This window comes from Teleopsis dalmanni, chromosome 2 (genome assembly GCF_002237135.1).
Source record: "Teleopsis dalmanni isolate 2A chromosome 2, ASM223713v2, whole genome shotgun sequence".
In the NCBI taxonomy this organism is placed as follows: Eukaryota; Metazoa; Arthropoda; class Insecta; order Diptera; family Diopsidae; genus Teleopsis; species Teleopsis dalmanni.
Window position 1 is genome coordinate 231,883,276 of NC_051847.1, and position 7,464 is coordinate 231,890,739.

Here is a 7,464-nt window from a genome sequence, read left to right on the forward strand (position 1 = left end):
ATCAAAGTTGCAGGTAACTTCTTGCCAGCATCTTTTGCATTGTGGAGTGGAAAACTTTTTTACCATCAAAAATTCAATTGTTGTTGCTTTTTTTTACATTTTATCTGAATAAGACAGAAAAAAAATTGCATCTACGATGATATTTTGATATTTTATAATTTAAACCCAAAACCGATTTGTATTACGAAATTTTCTGGTAAAAATTTGCATTAAGCAAAAATTTTAAATTTCTTAAGTAAAATTATTCTCAAATAATAAATTTTAATGAGCAATTCTATTTATTTTAACAGAAATAATTGCTTCAATTCAATTAGATTGGAGATGAGATGAATGCAGGAGTTGCAGTGCAAAACGTCCTCAAGGATTGGAATAACTGACACAAAAGTCTCTACACTTTCGTTCCCAGTTGCTTTGGCCACACAGGGGAGCATGTGAATAATAAATGACATATGAGTTGACAATCTTCAGGAAGGATAATATATTTATTTTATTTAAAGTGAAGTAGACAAAATTTATACAAAATTTAAGCAACAAAATACAATTTAAAAATATACAAAATAATGCATATTTAAAGAAAAGCAAGAAACACTTCTGCATGAGGAAGATACTTTTTTGTATGCAATCTTTGAAAGAACCAAACATACCTGGCTTTGGAAATGATTGTGCTTTTAATGCAAACCATAGATTTTAATATTTTATTTAACTTAAATTGTAAATAAACAATTTAAAGTGAAATGTAAGGCAGGTACTTTACTATTGTTTTAAATTGCTACACAGGATATGAAACTAAAATAATTGTTATATTTTAATATTTTTATAAATATTTATATGAAGTAGAGAAGCAAAAGATATTATTTTTGGTCAAATTCCTGAAAGTACTTAAATATAAATAAAAATCAAAAAAAAAATATAATGTAAAAAAATTTTAAAAATAAATAAAAAAAAAATTAAAAAAAAAAATTAAATATAAAAAAATTTTAAACTAAATACAATAAATAAAAATGAAAAAAAAGTAATGTAAAAAAATAAAAAAATATATTTAAAAAAGGAAAATTGAAAAAAATATAATAATAAATAATAAAATAGAATTTAAAAATAAGTCTATGAAAAAGTAGTGAAAATCTTACAAGTATTTATAAAAATGTCCATATTTTTACACGTTTTTGTAATAGACTTTGGTATGCATTATGGAGTGGAAGCAATGACATATATTTTTAATGCTGCATATGGAAGCTTTCTGATGAGTAGAGTGTAATGTAAGGCACGTAGCCAGGGTTGGGGGTTAAGAGTCTGAAACTCGACTTAGTCTAAAAAATCGAAAAAATTTTTCATTCCACAATAAGTTCCATAGGTAGCACTCGCTGTTTAGAAAGATGCTATCTTATATTATATTATGATATCTTATACACTTATATTAAACGTCAAGAAGCATGGATAGGAAGAAGAATACTTAATGGCAATCAAACGACAAGAAATTAAAATATATATATAAAATTAAAATTATAAAATTAAAATAAATAATAAGGTTTTTAGGATAAGGTTTTAGACTATCGATATATGAGTAGTCATTATATTGCTTTATAGTGATATATAATAGTTATATTTTGATATAAGAATTATGATAATATCGAAAGATATTAATTCGGTCAAATTTTCATACACGAATAGCTATTAAAACAGATGAAAACCGGAACACTCTTAAGACACATGTTAACAGTGGATTAAAAGTTCTTCATACTTAAACGATTTTGCTAAACAGAGAAGAAACCTGGCCAATTGTTTGATAAAAAAACAATTATTGCAAATGAATCAAAATTCAAATGGTAAGAATGTCTAGATTTGCAACAAGGAAGGTGATTGCAAAGATAATATCTGCTACAGGTAAATATCGCTTGGACCCAAGGTTAACGAATAAGTCATGGCATGTTTGCTATAATATGTATAATTGTAGATAACATATATGTATATATATATTGGATAACTTAAAACAATCAAGTATCTTTTTTTTTGTTTTTTTTTTGGAAGAAGTATCTAAGTGTCTTAGTGTCAACCTATACTTACTTAAATTTTTATCTTTGCTGACAAAAACATATATCAAGAAAATTGTTCGTTGAAAACACCTTCATAATCAGGACATATAAGATTTACGACATTTTGTTTGTATTCCAATCAATGCATCTCTTAATACTGAAAACCATCAGTCTGCAAGTACTAAAGAAGATCACAAAATCAGAACATCAGTATTTATTTTTTCAGGAACACATCCGAATTTGAAACTATTATAATTATACCTATATGTTGAGTCAATGACTTTGCAAGGAATGATGGTACGTTTATAAGGAGAGATGGTACAAAACTTACAAAACTTACTACTGTAAAGTGAGGAAATACTTTGTGATTGAACTTGAAAGGAAATGAGCGAAACTAAAGATCTAAAAGTATTGATTAGAATTATCACAGTGCATAACAATGGTAGATAACAAATAGTCATGGAATAGTCAATACAGATACGACATTTTAATAGTTTTTTGAGGATATTGGTTGAATTTTAAAGTGCTGAGCATAAATAATGTCTACTCTCTAACTTTATCTGATCTTTTTAGAGACATATTAGAGAAACAAAAAATTCTAGTTAAGGTAATTTCTTGGTTTTGCCTCTTATGTTTTCTTTCCAGTCGCACATATTAATCTGGTTCTTCTATTTCTGGACTTGAGCAGAAATACCATTACCATTAGAAATACCGTTAAAAAGTGCCCAGTCCTTCTAAAGGTATTTTGAATTCATAAATCTGGGGTCATTTTTTTAATTTTTAATTTTTAATTTTAGTGCAATTTTCACTTGAGATTAATTTATAATACTCTAGATATTTTGCTAGAATAACAAGCTAACCCTAATATTAACAGCTGGTTTATATGATTTAATAGATGAAGTGTGATTTGATTCGATATTAGCATTTATGAAAAATATAGATGTCTACTAATTTTACTACAAAAATGTTAGATTACTCTAAAAATATTTGATTGGGCAACAAAATCTGACAAATCGAGAGTAAATCTAGAATAAATCGAGAGTATTTACCAATCGAAAACGCCATAACAAAAAAACTATTTAAAAAATATTATATATTTATTATATATTATATATTTATATTTATTTTGAGAATTGAAACCTGTACATGTGATGCATTAAATTATATATAAACTAGATTCTGTACATTGCATTTATGGTATAAGTTTTCTGTATGAGACTTTCTACTTTTTGCTCATTAAGGAAGAAAAATATTTATAAGAAATAAAAAATTTTTCAGTTTTTTATAATGTTTTTTGATTTAAAAAATGAAAAACAAATAACTAATTGAATGTGTTTCTCCATAAGAAATGCTCCTTCAAAGGACACTTCTTTAAAGTGTCTCAATGAATTTCTAAAATTGACGACCATCAACTCACAAATGTTGGGCCAAGAAGACAACCGCTGGCGTCTTTTAGTGAATATACAAATTTACAAATTTTGTAGAGCAGACGTAGACTTGTGATTTCCAGTACTAACGCGTTACTGAAGAAAATGAATTTCAGAATTGTCAAATAAAAATATAAATTAAGCGAATGTGTGTCAAATATATACATTCCCATATTCTCCTCAAACGTCTCTCCATATGCTTTGGACTGAAGTACTATATTCTGTGTACCAAATTTGTATGTACGATGAATTGTTTGCCAAATCGTGCGGACACAGCACTTAAGTGTTGCCTATGTGCAGTGCTACATTTCCTGCTTGTCTACTGCTACTGCCATTGCTACTACTATTAGTGACAGTCGTGAGTAGTAATTTTCAGTCGTGTACATTTGCAAGCAAATGTCCTTATATTTGCATGAGTGTATGTGTGTGTGTATGTGTGTGTTTATACTGAGCTTATGGTGGTATGAGTGTGTGGCATGTAAAGCTGTAAAAAGACGTTTGCATGAAAGAGGATTGACATTCGTTTTGTAATATTTTTACTTTTGGCAAATATTTTTATCGCTTGCAATTGATATTTTGTATAACATATCTGTATAACATATCGAACAGTGTTGTTAAGCGTTTCAAGTGTGAGTCTAAGTGTAAGTGTGTGTAAGTTTATTTAAACAACACTTACACCACTACATAGAAGTGTTGATATTGAAGCTTATGGATGCATATGAAAATTGAATTTATGAAGTGTATTGGTACTTTTATTGATTGTGTTAAGTGCACGAAGTTTCACTGCTCTCTCTCCCTCTCTTTCTGTGATTTTATACAACTTTATTTATCTTATATCTTTTGGCAACAGTTTAAACGAAGGTATATGTGTATGTATGTGTGTTTGTTGTTTTAAATTTGATCAAATTTGCGTGTTTAGTTTGGTTTATGCTCTTCGCATATTTAATGAAATTTATTGTTTACAAAAGAATGTCACACTGTTCTGTTTACAAAGCAATTGAGATATTTCTTAGAAGACCACATCAATTTTCTTACTTTTTTATTATAACAATGTATTGCATTCAACTGAGTACTTACTTGCAATGTACTTGGAAATTAAATTAGTATCTCAGAATCTAATCTTCATCTTATCTCTTTATCTTATCTCCTCAAAATTCATTTAAAGTTTTAATTATGTTTTATTATTGACTTATGAAGAAAACTTAAATGCACCTGTGAATTGCAAGAATTATTGGCTCTACATATTGTAGTAGCAGAAGTGTAAATAAAACATAGCGTGATCTATTACGAATGATCACTCTGAATTGTGAAAATCATAAAACATAATATCGTCGGCTCTCTCTTTCTATGGCTCTCTCTATCCCCTCCCTCTCTTTCTTTCTCTTTCCCTCCTCTCTCTCTCTCTCTCTCTCCTCCCTCTCTCTCTCCTCCCTCTCTCTCTCCTTCCTCTTTCTGTCTCATTTTATTGTTCCCAATTTCTCTCTCTCCTCATCCTCGTCGTCACTCAATCTTACCCTCACGTTCAGCCTCATTATCTCCATGTCATCTCTTCTGGTCCCCTCTATATCTCTCCGCCTACCATTAATTCTTCCAAAATTTTTATTATAGAAACCTTTTCTTTAAGTTCAACATTTCTGTGATAACTTTATCTCATATTTTGTGTAAATTACACAATATTACTGCATAAATTGTTAACTGAAAGTTACTTTTCAAAGCCTGCATAACAAAAACTGTAATTCCTTTAAGCAAAAAAAGTTAAATTGCTTGCAAAAGTGAAAAAATGAAATTAAATTTTTCTTAATTGTATTACGCAAATAAACAGCAAAAATTAGTAGCAATACGAATGTATCCGCACTTGAAGCGTTGAGCGCTGAGAACTGAGAGCTGTAGATACTCTGCCGTGCAAATGTAAAATTAAAACGCATAAGCAAATGTAAGTATGCAAATATTAAAATGCAGCTGCAACCGCATTTATGTAGAAACGCGTTTCCCGTGTATTTTGAAGACAACAAAAAGTAATTTTAACTTTTCAAACTACATTTACGTACAAAAGTTTTAACTTAAATTTTCTTTTGAACATTTTTCAAGTTTTAATTACTTGAGCATTACTTAAATGTTTGCTCACAGTTAAATACCACTGAAATACCAAATTTTCTAAACTATAAGAAACCCACAAGAGCATGGCTGAGAACCACTAAATCAAAAACACAAATATTAATTGCTTGTAATTATTTTTAAAATATTTTCATACTAAATAAATAAATAAACTAATGTTGTATATATATAGTATGCGAGTATAGAAGAATACGGATAAATTACAACAAATATTGTGTTATATTGTATTGTAATTACATAAACAATTTGTGTTGCATATCTTAAGGGGTTTTGCCAATAACCGCAAGAAATTTTAATATAAATTAGATTTATAAAGTCTTTGCGCCGGAGTATTACTCCGACTACCGCTCGTTGCGTTGGAAATTAAACCGAAACTGTGAATTCCAACAAAAAAGGAAATTATACTTAAAACAAACCGCAAATACAAGCACAATTGCACACACACAAATTTAATAATTAATGCATTTTGCATGCGCGTGTGTGCATACGTGTGTGTCTGTGTTTTCACTTGCAGCCAAATTTCCATTAATTACTGTTTGCTTGTACGTTGTAGCGTTTATCATTGGTTTTATTTTTGTGTCTATGTGTCTTATTATTTCCCAAAAATTAAGCCAACAACGCCAACAATTGCAATTCTACAACAACACAGTTGCAGGCGATAGCTTGGCAAAGGTTTTAAGGGAAGACACACGTAAGCTGAGCTCAGTTAGTTTTACTTAAATTATTCGTTCCTCATATTGCCGCAAGAAAAACTCGCATAAACACACATACATACACAAATTGAATAGGCATTTACAATTCCTTACAAACACATTTACTAGTTTTGATTAAACGCTAATTCGCCAAAAGGTATGCTACGAATTTGTAATTATACAATATATGTGTGAGTCATTACCTTATGTAAAAATGACAAAGTTAAAATGTAAAGTGCTCTAAGTAGCTCTAAGTAAGTCCACCTAAAGATATTTTGAATTGTTTTAATTAGTGCTAAATCCATAAATGACAACCACTGTAGGCATCCCGCTACAAAACAAAATATTCAAGCAACTCAAAGGAATGTTAAAATGATTACAAATAATTATAATTATGATTATGCATCCTAAAGCACGGTGCAGACTTATTATTATTTTTTAATGTCAACCAAATTGCGCCTCTTACTCTCTTGCTCAAATTGATTCTAGCGACCGCACTTGAACATGCTCACAATCAAGAGTTTTCATTCAAGCAAAAGTTTTGAAGAATAAGGGTGCTTGCGCACGCTGTAAATGTGTTAGTGCAGCCTCGCAAAAATATGCTCTTGAATGACGAATACAAGACTATCGTCTATTAGCCAAAACAACATGTTGGCGAGAAGCTGAATGAAAATTTTGGTGAGCACACCAACATGTTGGTTGCGTGTCATTCAAAGGTGCAACTATCTGTTTTGGTTGTTATTTATGGATTTTCTCTCTTGAATGACACTCAAAAATAATAGTCTGCACCGCCCTTAAAAATGTAATTGAAAAAATAACTTAAAATGTGTTTTGTATATTGAAAATAAAATGCCTTCAGCATTGTTATTGCCTTTAAAATTACTAAATCGTGTTTAGGTCCAGAGCATGGATATCACAAAAGTGGCCTGATCAAACGAGGATGCTAGCGATAATTAATTAAGCTTGTGGTGTTCTATACTCAGATGCTGTGGTGATACCTAATGTAAGAACTATAAGAACTATCAATTCAAGAATTGTTTACTAACCCAAAGCCGCATCTGACTAGTATATTATATTATGAGTTTTCACCTTAACTGCCGTTAAAAATCAAATTTAATATAGCATTATTATGAATTGTATTATTACAGTATGAGTATAGTATATAATAGAATAGTACAAAGTATATATATATATATATAT